This window comes from Schistocerca gregaria, chromosome 2, assembly GCF_023897955.1.
Source record: "Schistocerca gregaria isolate iqSchGreg1 chromosome 2, iqSchGreg1.2, whole genome shotgun sequence".
Classification (NCBI taxonomy): domain Eukaryota; kingdom Metazoa; phylum Arthropoda; class Insecta; order Orthoptera; family Acrididae; genus Schistocerca; species Schistocerca gregaria.
The window spans coordinates 213,096,822-213,109,275 of NC_064921.1; positions in this window are offsets into that span (position 1 = coordinate 213,096,822).

A 12,454-nucleotide genomic window follows, 5' to 3' on the forward strand; every position below is an offset into this window, starting at 1 on the left:
GTGGCAGGTTTAAGTTCTTATATATTCGTGGTGAACAGGTGGAATGTCATTTAGTAAATGTGGTAAATCCTTTATCTCGGCTGATTTTGTAAGTCGTGGGTCATTATATCTGAGAGTAAACGTCACGTTAGTAATGGAAGGCCTGCATGATACTTTTTTTTTCTAATATCTACTGTATCAAAAGTCTCAATACTACCGTAAATATATTTAAAGAAAAACTTAAAAAGGTGGTCATTCATAATTTTTAAAAATGTGAGCTTACTTAATAAAACCTTCTACCCAGATTCAGATACTGCTCGTCTTTATACCTTATCGGGAAGGGGTTTTACAGTAATAAACATGTAACCTGTTGTTTTCACAACGTTGAGAAACTTCTTTCCTGTTATTTTTTAACGAGTTCCAGCTACCGATCTGGAACATGAATGAAAGACACCTATCTTTTCATTTTCTCAGTTAACCCAAAACACGGTCAAAGGGTAAATATATATGACCAAGCACAATTTATGTTCAAAAGCATCGATTCTCCCTACCAAATGTTGAAGGGAAAGAAGTTTTCATTTTGGCCAAATCAAGAATCTGGATACACAGTAAAGCGACGTACAGTGCCAGGAACCGAGGCTGTAATATACTGTCTAAGACATGAAATAATGTCATCTGTCCCGTCACTAGATACTTCCTCCGACGACGTAAACATTGTTGCATCGTTATTAGACACTTTATGTACGCAGAAGTTAAATATTCACAGCTGGCGTTGGTAGAATGCAATTCCTACAGGCAAGTGAGGCGTAGGGACACACTGTTGTACATGAAAAGCAATGACCATAACGGAGTTTTTGAATGTTCTGAGTCCGTTTTCAGGTTTTCATAAGCGCTACCAGCCTGTTTATAAGTTCAGTTTTTCCTTTAGTTCTCTCTTTTCATGAACGTTTTCCTCAGATGAAATTTACATATTTAGACTACCACAAACTTGACAAGAGCCACCACGTAGCTTTGCACAACCAGTATTGAAAAACTGTTATTATTCAAGCCAAGACTGAAAGGTTTATTGTTGCTGTCTTTGCACGTATCTTGATAAAGACTGTAGTTCTTGCTGATGTTTGGGTCTGTACACAAATACGTCATGTTGGGAACCTTTTTTATGGATTAGTAACTTGACTGCGTAGGAAAACTATTTGTATGAGATCGTGCAGATTTCTGGTCCTCCTCTCTGCATTTCTTTTGGTACTTGTTACGTTTCTTCCTCTTATTCAACTTAAATTATATATTTAGCTTTTAATATCGTGTTACTCGTAAATCTATCATTGTGAATGTACATCTAGTATTTTTTTTGCGTAACGACACACGGAGACGCACCACAGTAGTTCTAAATGCTTTCTTTTGTTGATTCACAAGGTATAGTCGTCTATTACATAGACCGAAGTTTGCTAGAAAGCTTTTTGACAAATCTGAACGTCCACTTCACCTACAGTAACTTTATAAGTGTTGATTGTCTGCCGCCTTCACTTCTCTGGATCATTAGTATACCCCTGCTTGACGGGATTCGTATTCACACATTCAAATGTATAAGAATTTTGAAGAACGTTGTCACTTAGATCTCAGAAATCACGATACAACCTCTCCCGTGTACCTGCAGGTACAATATCGAAGCACTTTCTCGCACAGACACCATCTTACCGTTTCCATTACACCCTTATAATTATTGTATTCTCCACCAGTGTTTCGCTTCTTCTTCTCAACTACTCAATTCTGTGGATCAAGTTTCTTCTTTCGGTAATATCCACTGATTTACAGAATTTCGTCAAAGTTTACCATATCTGCATTTATCATCTTCACTATCTGTATTTTGTGGTGAATGCACCAACTGGAGACTTCAACGACTCTAAACGTAGTTCAGTAAGTGATTAATATTACATTTTACAGAAGGTGTATATTTCTTGTTACACTTTCACTAATTCCGATATAATCTACTCTGTCCCCAATCCTATTCAAATTTCAGTTAATTCACTGTTGTATGTTTATCATTTGGCACAGTGTTGCCTATTCTAGTGCTCAGCTGTTCAGTTTCTTTCCATACAGGGAAACTGAAGAGCAGCACGTTTTTAAGATTACAAAAATCATATCTAGCATAAGGCAGGAAATTCTTTTTGTTGCATTACATCCTAATGTGATATGCTAGGCCAAGGTCAGTTTCGACACTTCCCGTACCCAGCAACAGATGGCAGCACTTATCTCCAAATTTTTACGTTTGATACCGAGCAACAGATGGCGGCACTTACCTCTAAATTTTTACATTTGCCAGTTAGCTCGTTTTTTTTCAGCATTTCTTCAGTTGCACTACAACAAGCCACTTGTGAATACCCCAGGTACTAGTGAGAGATGTTAGAGAAAATTAACGGCATTATACTGCATATAACTGACAGTGCGTAGCACACTTTTTATGGTAAATCTGGAGTGAGCGCAGCGCAAACGCTTAATTTTGAACACGAAAGACGCATTGCCGACAACAGTAATTTTGATTGTGAAACGAATGCAAAAGGTAAAAACAGACCTTCCGATACTCTTTCCTTACCTTACATCACTAATAAGTGCAAAAGAAGACATGACTGTTTTAATGAACACGTGGTGATCTCTTCTGTGTTAGACCCTTTCAGTGCGACATTGAATCCTGATCTGTCTGATTTTACTCGTTACTACACTGCGTCGTAGTGGAAATATCTTAAACTTCGATCCTTGTCTGATGGCAGAAGTAGTTTTCTGTTAGTGAAGTATATGTACGCTAACTTATCCTGACAGTTGCCGCCATGTACCACATGCCATTCGTACGTTATTTTGGCAGGCTACACCGTGTATTAAGTAAATTAATTTTGGTTCTGGCATAGGACCCAATCATAAAGTAAGTTTTTAAGTTAACAACCGACTTTACTGTTTGTCGCTGTTCCAAACATGGCCTGTGATACCAGATAAAAATGGTTCAAATGGCTCTGAGGACTATGTGACTTAACCTCTGAGGTCATAAGTCGCCTATAACTTAGAATTAATTAAATCTTACTAACCTAATGACATCACACACATCCATGCCGGAGGCAGGATTCGAACCTGCGACCGTAGCGGTCGCTCGGTTCCAGACTGTAGCGCCCAGAACCGCACGGCCACTCCGGCCGGCGATACAAGATACAACGTGACTTCATTCATTAATTTGTTTATGCACATTTCAGTGATAATCCTATGATGTTATCTGGATACTATAAAAATGTTACTGAAATAGTCTGCTGCACGCAGTCTTTTAATACTGGTCTTTGGAACGTCTGTAAAAACGTTACAGAAGCAATCTGCTGAATGCAGACTTTTAATTCTCATCGCTAAGTTTCCCGAGTATATACTTTGAAAGGCTTTCTCTGATAAAGTAATGTCTGTTCTATATGACCTTTAAGATGATGGTGAGTTCAGCCTGAGTGCGTAGATGATTTCTTGAAAATATTCTGTATGTAAGTGATTCAACGAAATGATGTACCTACAATTCTTCCTTTTTGATATGGAATTTATTATTTCCCATTCGCTGTCTTGGGCACCAACTATTTACACCATAGGCTTCATTGTGTTTAGTACTTGTTTGCTCGTAACTCCTTCCTTAGGTCTCCCAGTCAAATATGCCAATATTGCTACGTCATGCTTATATACTTCGCCGAGTTGACTCTCATACCCAAACCTTCCTGCGTAAGAGGCAGTTGTAGTCTATCTCGTCCACCCTTCTCCCACCTCCGCCCTATTAGAGTTGCTCTCTACGAAAACTACGGTTTCATTGTTTTGCTAGACTACACAAATGATGTAGCAAATAGTGAATAAATAGGAGTATTACCAGTACCATTGGCAGGGAAAGAAACGTAAATGAATGTGTAACAGAGAAACTAGTAAACGATATGATCTCTTTGCCTTTTTATTTTGTTAGTTCTGCACATAATTGGAACCACACATTATTCACAGTTAGTCCATTAAGTATTTTATGCCCTTAAAGAATATAACTGCATTTTATGGGTAATAAAAGTTGTACTGACTTGTCAAAAGTCAAGGGATACTTGCTAATATCGTGACGGACCGCCTTTTGGCCTGCGTAGTTCAGCAGCTCGATGTGGCGTGGATTCAACAAGTCGTTGGAAGTCCCCTGCAGAAATACGGAGCCATGCTGCCTCTAAATCCGTCCATAATTGCGTAAGCATTGCCGGTCCATATTTTTTGCAAGAACTGACCTCTCGATTATGTCCTATAAATGTTTGATGAGATTCATGTCGGACGATCTATGTGGCCAAAACATTCGCTCGGATTGTCCACAATGTTCTTCGACCCAGTTTCGAACAACTACGGTCCAGCGATATGACTTCGTTTTCTAGGAACATGGAGTCCCTGAGTGGCTACAAATGGTTTGCAAGAAGTCGAACATAACAATTCCAAGTCAATAAGCTAATCGGCTGTGCCAAAGTCCACCCCGGTAGCTGAGCTTGATAGAATGTCAATCATAAGGGCCCGGGTTCGAGCCCGGCTGGGTCGAAGATTTTCTCCGCTCAGGGACTGGGTATTGTGTTGCCCTAATCATCGTCATTTCATCCCCATCGACGTGAAAGTCGCCGAAGTGGCATCAAATCGAAAGACTTGCATCCGGCGAACGGTCTACCCGACGGGAGGCCCTAGTCACACGACATTATTATAGTTGGGCCAGAGGACACAAGTCATTCCATGCAAACACAGCCTACATCATTAAGGTGTCACAACCAACTTTCATAGTGCATTGTTGACTACTTGGCTCCATTGCTTCGTCGGATCTGCGCAATACTCGAACTCTACCATTCGGTATTACCAACTGAAATAGAGACCCAACTAGTCCGATTACAGTTTTACAATCGTCTAAGCTATAACAGACATTGTCAAAAGCCCAGGGGAAGCGCTGTAAGCGATGTCGTGTTGTTAACAAAGGCACTCCAGTCGGTCACCTGCTGTCATAACCCATTAACGTCAAATTTCGCTGCATTATCCTAACCGATTCGTTAGTCGTACGTTCCATGTTGCTTGTCTGTCAGCACTGACACCTCTGCGAAAGCGTCGATGCTCTCGGTGGTTTAGTGAAGGCCGTTGGCCACTGCGTTGTGCATGGTGAGAGGTAGTGCCTGAATACTGTTTGTCCCAGTGCACTCTCGACACTGTGGATTCCGGAATATTGAGTTCCCAGACGATTTGCGGTATGGAATGTTCCATGCCTCTAGCTCCAACTATCATTCCGTCTTCAGACTCTATTAATTCCTGTCGTGCGGCCATAAACACGTCTGAAACCTTTTCACATGAATAACGTTCATACAAATAACAGTTTCGCCAATGCACTGTCCTTTTGTACCTTGTGTAGCAGATACTACCGCTACTTGTATAATATGTGCGTATCGTTATCCCATGACTTTTGTCATCTCACTGTAGCTGAACGAACAGCTTCTTCGTTTTTACGTAACCAAAGCAATCACTTTTGATGGAAGTACAGTTTACATGCGTGAACATGAAAAGTCTATATAAGTGTTGTTTTTAGTTTCTACTCAGTAGAACGTTCTTCATCATGATAAAAGCAAGATTCCCGGTTATTATTGATAAATTCTAATGTTATTTATGCACAATATAAACTTGTTTTATGAAAGTTCAAGGACGTATTGCGGTGGCGTTTGGTAATTTTTGCCTTCTGGTTTTTTTTTTTTTTAACTTTTGCCTTTTGTAGAGGAAATGACGCTTTCTACCGCTTTATATTAATCTCTATTGTTTCTTTATTTTTACTGTGATATCTCTCTGTTTCACGTTTAAAACAGCGATTTCCGAATATAACCTGAACCAGACACTGTCAGTTCCAGTTTCGCTATAAATATTGTCTATTCATAAGTAATAGACAGGAGGATAACTACGAAGATCAAAAATGTTCCTTAGGTTACCCGATCCTTTACATATGCTCACTCAGTCTCTAAGCCGTTTTCGGTTTTTAGGTGAATCGCATAACTAAAGAAAGCGATCCTCACGAGGAAACGCCTGATATGTATGCAACACACGAAACGTACGGATAATGCAGTTACGACTTTAACTGACCAAAGCTACTTAGTTACGGTTGTCTACGTTAGCCTATGGTAGTTTTACAATTCTAGTCTATACCCAGCGATGCCTGGAGCCTCCAAGGTGTACGTTTGAACTGTGTATCAAACGTTTTAAATGTGATTCTGGTGATGGCTGTGGCCGGGTCGCTTTATTGCAAATGCTGCGGAAATGGAAGGTGCTGTTTAAGTGTGGTTATTACAGGTTTCCCAGTATGGATTTGTAGTCAGGGGCACGTGCTGTTAGGCAGTAAATAGACTGCAATAGTAATTTGAGAGTGTAGTTTTTGTACAAACACACACTTTTTTAAATCGAACAATTCCTGTTGACAACGAGATATCATCTCGTGCAAAGTTTCGACACCGACACTTGTTTGTGACATTCAACCTACGTAGTTGCTGGATACCGTGTTGTTATGTTTTTTTACAGTCTGCTTGTGTGTTCCTTCAGTGTATTGCGACTTGCTACTCAATTACTGTGTGGCAGTCCAGGCAGTAGGACGTGAGTGGACGATGTGATTTACTAATGCAGAAGAAGGAGACATGCTTGTTGTGTATGGAGACTGAAGGTGTACGCGGCAAGATATGCCAATAGACGACAACCACCTCGGCAATTAATTATTAATCTCTTCGAAAAGTTAAATGAAAGTGGTAGTGTAACACATAGACAATGTAGCAGAAAGAAACAAGTGACGACAGAAGATGAAGTTAATGTTCTTGCTGCTGTTGCAGTTGATGTGCACGTTAGCTCCTGCGCAATCGCAATAAATGGCATGAGTCAGGAAAGTGGTTACTTACATATCAGATCTGTCTCCATAAAGAGCTACCTGGAAACTGTTATGAGAATCGTGTTCACTTCTGTAAATGGTCATAAAGACAGTGATGAAGTCGCATTTACCAATTACACCCAAATAAACCACCGGAAAATGCGCTATTGGTGTGTTGATAATGGCTTTGTCGTGTGGAACATCAGTGTCCATGGATTGTGGGATAGTGAACTATCAGCTCATAGGACCGTTTTTCATAGTCGAAACACTGAACGCTTATAAGTGCTGCAGCGTCGTAACAAACCATCTTCCACTGATACTAACAGCCGTTTCTCTGCAGAACTGGAGGAACCCGTGTTACCAACATAGTGCTCGGAATAGAGATTGGAAGCGTGTATAGCCACTGCCCATCGTCATTTTCAACACAATCTGTTGTTGTTGTTGTGGTCTTCAGTCCTGAAACTGGTTTGATGCAGCTCTCCATGCTACTCTATCCTGTGCAAGCTTCTTCATCTCCCAGTACCTACTGCAACCTACATCCTTCTGAATCTGCTTAGTGTAGTCATCTCTTGGTCTCCCTCTACGATTTTTACCCTCCACGCTGCCCTCCAATACTAAATTGGTGATCCCTTGATGCCTCAGAACATGTCCTACCAACCGATCCCTTCTTCTGGTCAAGTTGTGCCACAAACTTCTCTTCTCCCCAATCCGATTCAATACTTCCTCATTAGTTATGTGATCTACCCATCTAATCTTCAGCATTCTTCTGTAGCACCACATTTCGAAAGCTTCTATTCTCTTCTTGTCCAAACTATTTATCGTCCATGTTTCACTTCCATACATGGCTACACTCCATACAAATACTTTCAGAAATGTCTTCCTGACACTTAAATCAATACTTGATGTTAACAAACTTCTCTTCTTCAGAACCGCTTTCCTTGCCATTGCCAGTCTACATTTTATATCCTCTCTACTTCGACCATCATCAGTTATTTTGCTCCCCAATTATCAAAACTCCTTTACTACTTTAAGTGTCTCACTTCCTAATCTAATTCCCTCAGCATCACCCGACTTAATTCGACTACATTCCATTATCCTCGTTTTGCTTTTGTTGATGCTCATCTTATATACTCCTCTCAAGACACTGTCCTCAACACAACCTATGATGGTAAATTGTTACTGATTAGAATACGCATAAGTAGTGTATGCACTTGAGTTGTGCTGTGGAGTGCGCTACCATAGGTATTGTACAAATGAATGTGCTAACGTTTCGAAATACAATACATCGTAAACGAGTAGTACTAAAATCCTGCAACAAGCAGCACAGACATTCTGATGTACCCTACTTTTAGATCGTTAAAGTCAATAAGTATTGCTTCATTTAAAATGTGTATGTTTGCACGAAAAATTCACCTTCTAAGTAGTATTAGGTGTTTTGATTGGCTAAGAGAACGAGCCCCTGGCTACCAGTTCATTCATTGAAAGTTGCACATCAAGATCACTTTCCATTTCCACAATATTAGCGGTGCAAGTTTTAGGTGATCCACCGTACACTGCGGTGCAAGTTTGAAGTATATGGTGAATCACCTAAAACTTACACCGCAAATATTGTGGAAATAAAAAGTGATCTTGATATACATACAGGGTGGTCCATTGAGCGTGACCGGGCCAAATATCGCACAAATCAAGCGTCAAACGAAAAAACTACAAAGAAAGAAACTTGTCTAGCTTGAAGGGGGAAACCAGATGGCGCTATGGTTGGCCCGCTAGATGGCGCTGCCGTAGGTAAAACGGATATCAACCGCGATTGTTTAAATAGGAACCCCCATTTTTATTAGATATTCCTGTAGTACGTACAGAAATGTGAATATTTTAGTTTGACCACTTTTTTCGCTTTTTGATAGATGGCGCTGTTATACTCACAAACGTATAAGTACGTTATATCGCGTAGCATTCCGCCAGTACGGACGGCATTTGCTTCGTGATACATTATCCGTGTTAAAATGGACCGTTTACCAATTGCGGAAAAGGTCGATATCGTGTTGATGTATGGCTATTGTGTTCGAAATGCCTAACGGGCGTGTGCTATGTATGCTGCTCGGTATCCTGGACGACAACATCCAAGTGTCCGGACCGTTCACCGGATAGTTACGTTATTTAAGGAAACAGGGAGTGTTCAGCCATATGTGAAACGTCAACCACCACCTTCAACAAATGATTGTACCCAAGTAGGTGTTGTAGCTGCTGTCGCGGCTAATCCGCACATTAGAAGCAGACTAATTGCGTGAGAATCAGGAATCGCAAAAACGTCGGTGTTGAGAATGCTACATCAACATCGATTGCACCCGTACCATATATCTATGCACCAGGAATTGCATGGCGACGACTTTGAACGTCGTGTACAGTTCTGGAATTGGGCACAAGAGAAATTACGGGACGATGACAGGTTTTTTGCACACTTTCTATTTAATGATGAAGCGTGATTCATCAACAGCGGTAACGTAAACCGGCATAATATGCACTACTGGACAACGATAAATCCACGATGGCTGCGACAAGTGGAACATCAGCGACCTTGGCGAGTTGATGTGTGGTGCGGCGTTATGGGAGGAAGGATAATTGGCCCTCATTTTATCGATGGCGATCTAAATGGTGCAATGCATGCTGATTTCCGGCGTAATTTTCTACCAATGTTATTACAAGATGTTTCACTGCTTGACAGAATGGCGATGTACTTCCAACATGATGGATGTCCGGCACATACTTCGCGTGCGGTTAAAGAGGTATTGAATAGCATATTTCATGATAGGTGGATTGGTCGTCGAAGCACCATACCATGGCCCGCACGTTCACCGGATCTGACGTCCCCGGATTTCTTTCTGTGGGAAAAGTTAAATGATTTTTTCTACCGTCATCCACCGATAACGCCTGACAACATGCGTCAGCGCATTGTCAATGCATGTGCGAACATTACAGAAGGCCAACTACTCTCTGTTGAGTGGAAATCGTTACACGCGTTGCCAAATGCATTGAGGTTGACAGACATCATTTTGAGCATTTTTTGCATTAATTTGGTATTTACAGGTAATTACGCTGTAACAGCATGCGTTCTCAGAAATGATAAGTTCGTAAAGGTACATTGGAACAACCCAAATAATATGTTCAAACGTACCTACGGTCTGTATTCTAATTTAAAAAACCTACCTTTTACCAACTGTTCGTCTGAAATTGTGAGCCGTATGTATGTGACTATTACAGTGCCATGTGTCACAAAGCGAAAAAAGTGGTCCAACTAAAACATTCATATTTCTTTACGTACTACACGAATATGTAATAAAAATGGGGGTTCCTATTTTTTTAAAACGCAGTTGATAACCGTTTGGCCTATGAGAGCGCCATCTAGAGGGCCAAGCTAGGCAAGTTTCGTTCTTTGTAGTTTTTTCGTTTGACACTTATTTCATGAGAGATTTGGACTGGTCACGATCAATGGACCATTTATTGTAGGTAACGAGAAATTCTTTTCTTAATTGAAGCTTATTGGATCACACGATAAGAGTGTTTCAATAAGCTTCAATAAAGACAACAACTTAGAAGAAGAAAAATTTTAATTTTTAACGGGTCAAAGAAGCGTGAACATTTAATATAGTGTGCCACTGATGAACCTGTTTTATTCATGTTTATTCGTGTTACTTTTTGAATAAGACTTTGTGAAAATATGAGCTATTCTCTTTCTCAGGACCAGGGCTGGTTAAAACGTTAACGACTCTTCATGCTAAACGAAAAAGCAATTTAAATATCTTGACATCTACAGACCCATCTGGTGCCCAAGTAGTACTAGGGAATTGGGGAGAGATGCAGATATTCCGAGTCACTTGTCTCTCGAGGTTGATGTGACGAACTTCACTGGTCCTCCGAAAGTAACAGGAGGAAATCTAGCAACGTAATCCGCTTTCAGCACACATTTATCTGCTGCAAGCTTGCCGTCGCGCTAATTGGATGTGCACACCAACTTTTCATTACAAGGACAGAGAGACACAGACAGAGAGAGAGAGAGAGAGAGAGAGAGAGAGACAGAGAGAGAGAGAGAGAAGGATTCTTCATTTCATATTCCGTGAGACGAAAGTGGCAACGAAGTTAACCGTTTTTCACCCGTTTCAGGAAGCCACCAGCGGTTACACGAGTAAGCATACTGGTTGCGAAATAACTGTAGGAGGGGCAGAGACCGCCGAGTTAAATTACACAACTTGCGGCGAGTTCACGTAAATTTAATTACACGGCTGGAGTTGCGCGTCGTCTTGCCTCGTGTTTTTGGAGGGGTGCTTTGCCGTCATACACGACGCTTGCGTGTCGCCGCACTCCCCTGTCCGCATGAGGACGCATTTGTACGAGACGTCCTGGCTGCCGCGTCCCCCAAGCCTTCTGCTGGGTTCATACGCGCGGACGTGTTAATGGGGAACACTTCCACTAGAAGAAACAACTTGTTCAATAGAGTAGAAGTACTTCATCGCGCTGGAAAAATCGGAGCACAAAATCTTTTGCAGTGCATCCATATTGCTGTTTCAGTTTCTACAGAATAACGATATGTGAGATTACAGGGGGGACAGGTAGGAATTGAGGTGTATGAATTAATAATTGCTGCTGTTCAGAACACTGGCTGCTCTCCTCCCACCCTGGAAGTTTTATCCCTCTTTGTAATCTCACTAGAACTCGGAAAAGTGCAGTCGGTGAAAAAAAGCAGTAACATACGCCGACTTTTTCTCTCCATCTTGGTCTCTCATCTTTGGTTACCTCCAAATATGTCTCTATGTACTTACACCTTGAAAAACTGCAGCCTATGGTGTTGGATATTATCTGCTTCTAGAGGAACTGCAAATTGAACTTTGAAAGTGAAATCTGTATTGATGTAAGAGAACATTCACTAGAAGGCCAAGTTCTTTCCCATGGAACATCAACGCTTATTGTCATACGTTATTTTCAGTCGTTTGTAAACAATGTTTCACCTGTATTTCGTGTATACTTTTTCACTATATAGGTTTCTTCAATTTTGTACTTAATACGAACAATTTTTACACATGTTTGTTAAATATAAAAACCAATATATTGTTTATTGGTTTATGTATTGATAAGAGAGGAGGCTGAGGGAAGGCAGCAGGGAGGTGAAAGCCCGCCAGTAGAAAAGGTGGAGCGAACGAGGAGATCGGGTAAAGGAGAACAGAGATTCAATTATTTGTCAGCGATCAGTTACAAGGGATTAGAGCGTCCGTTGCTCTTTAGATTTGCTGGTAAAAATGTTGGAATGAGTGTTTAGTGCACAGCGGCTTTGAAAATCAGGTGAATAGCCATGTACGTGCTACGAAAGCGTTCAGGCCATGTTTACTGAACTACGTAGACACAGCGCTTTGCATATTTTCCTCCTGACACTGTACTGTTCTCTTTACTATCGCAAAAGCTCATGAGACAGTGTTATTTACGTGTCCTCCTCTGAGTTTAGTGAAATGTTTTATTTACATTGGCATCTGGAGTAACATTAAGACACGTCATGTTACTTATGATATGATCCTGATCAGATTCCTAAAACAT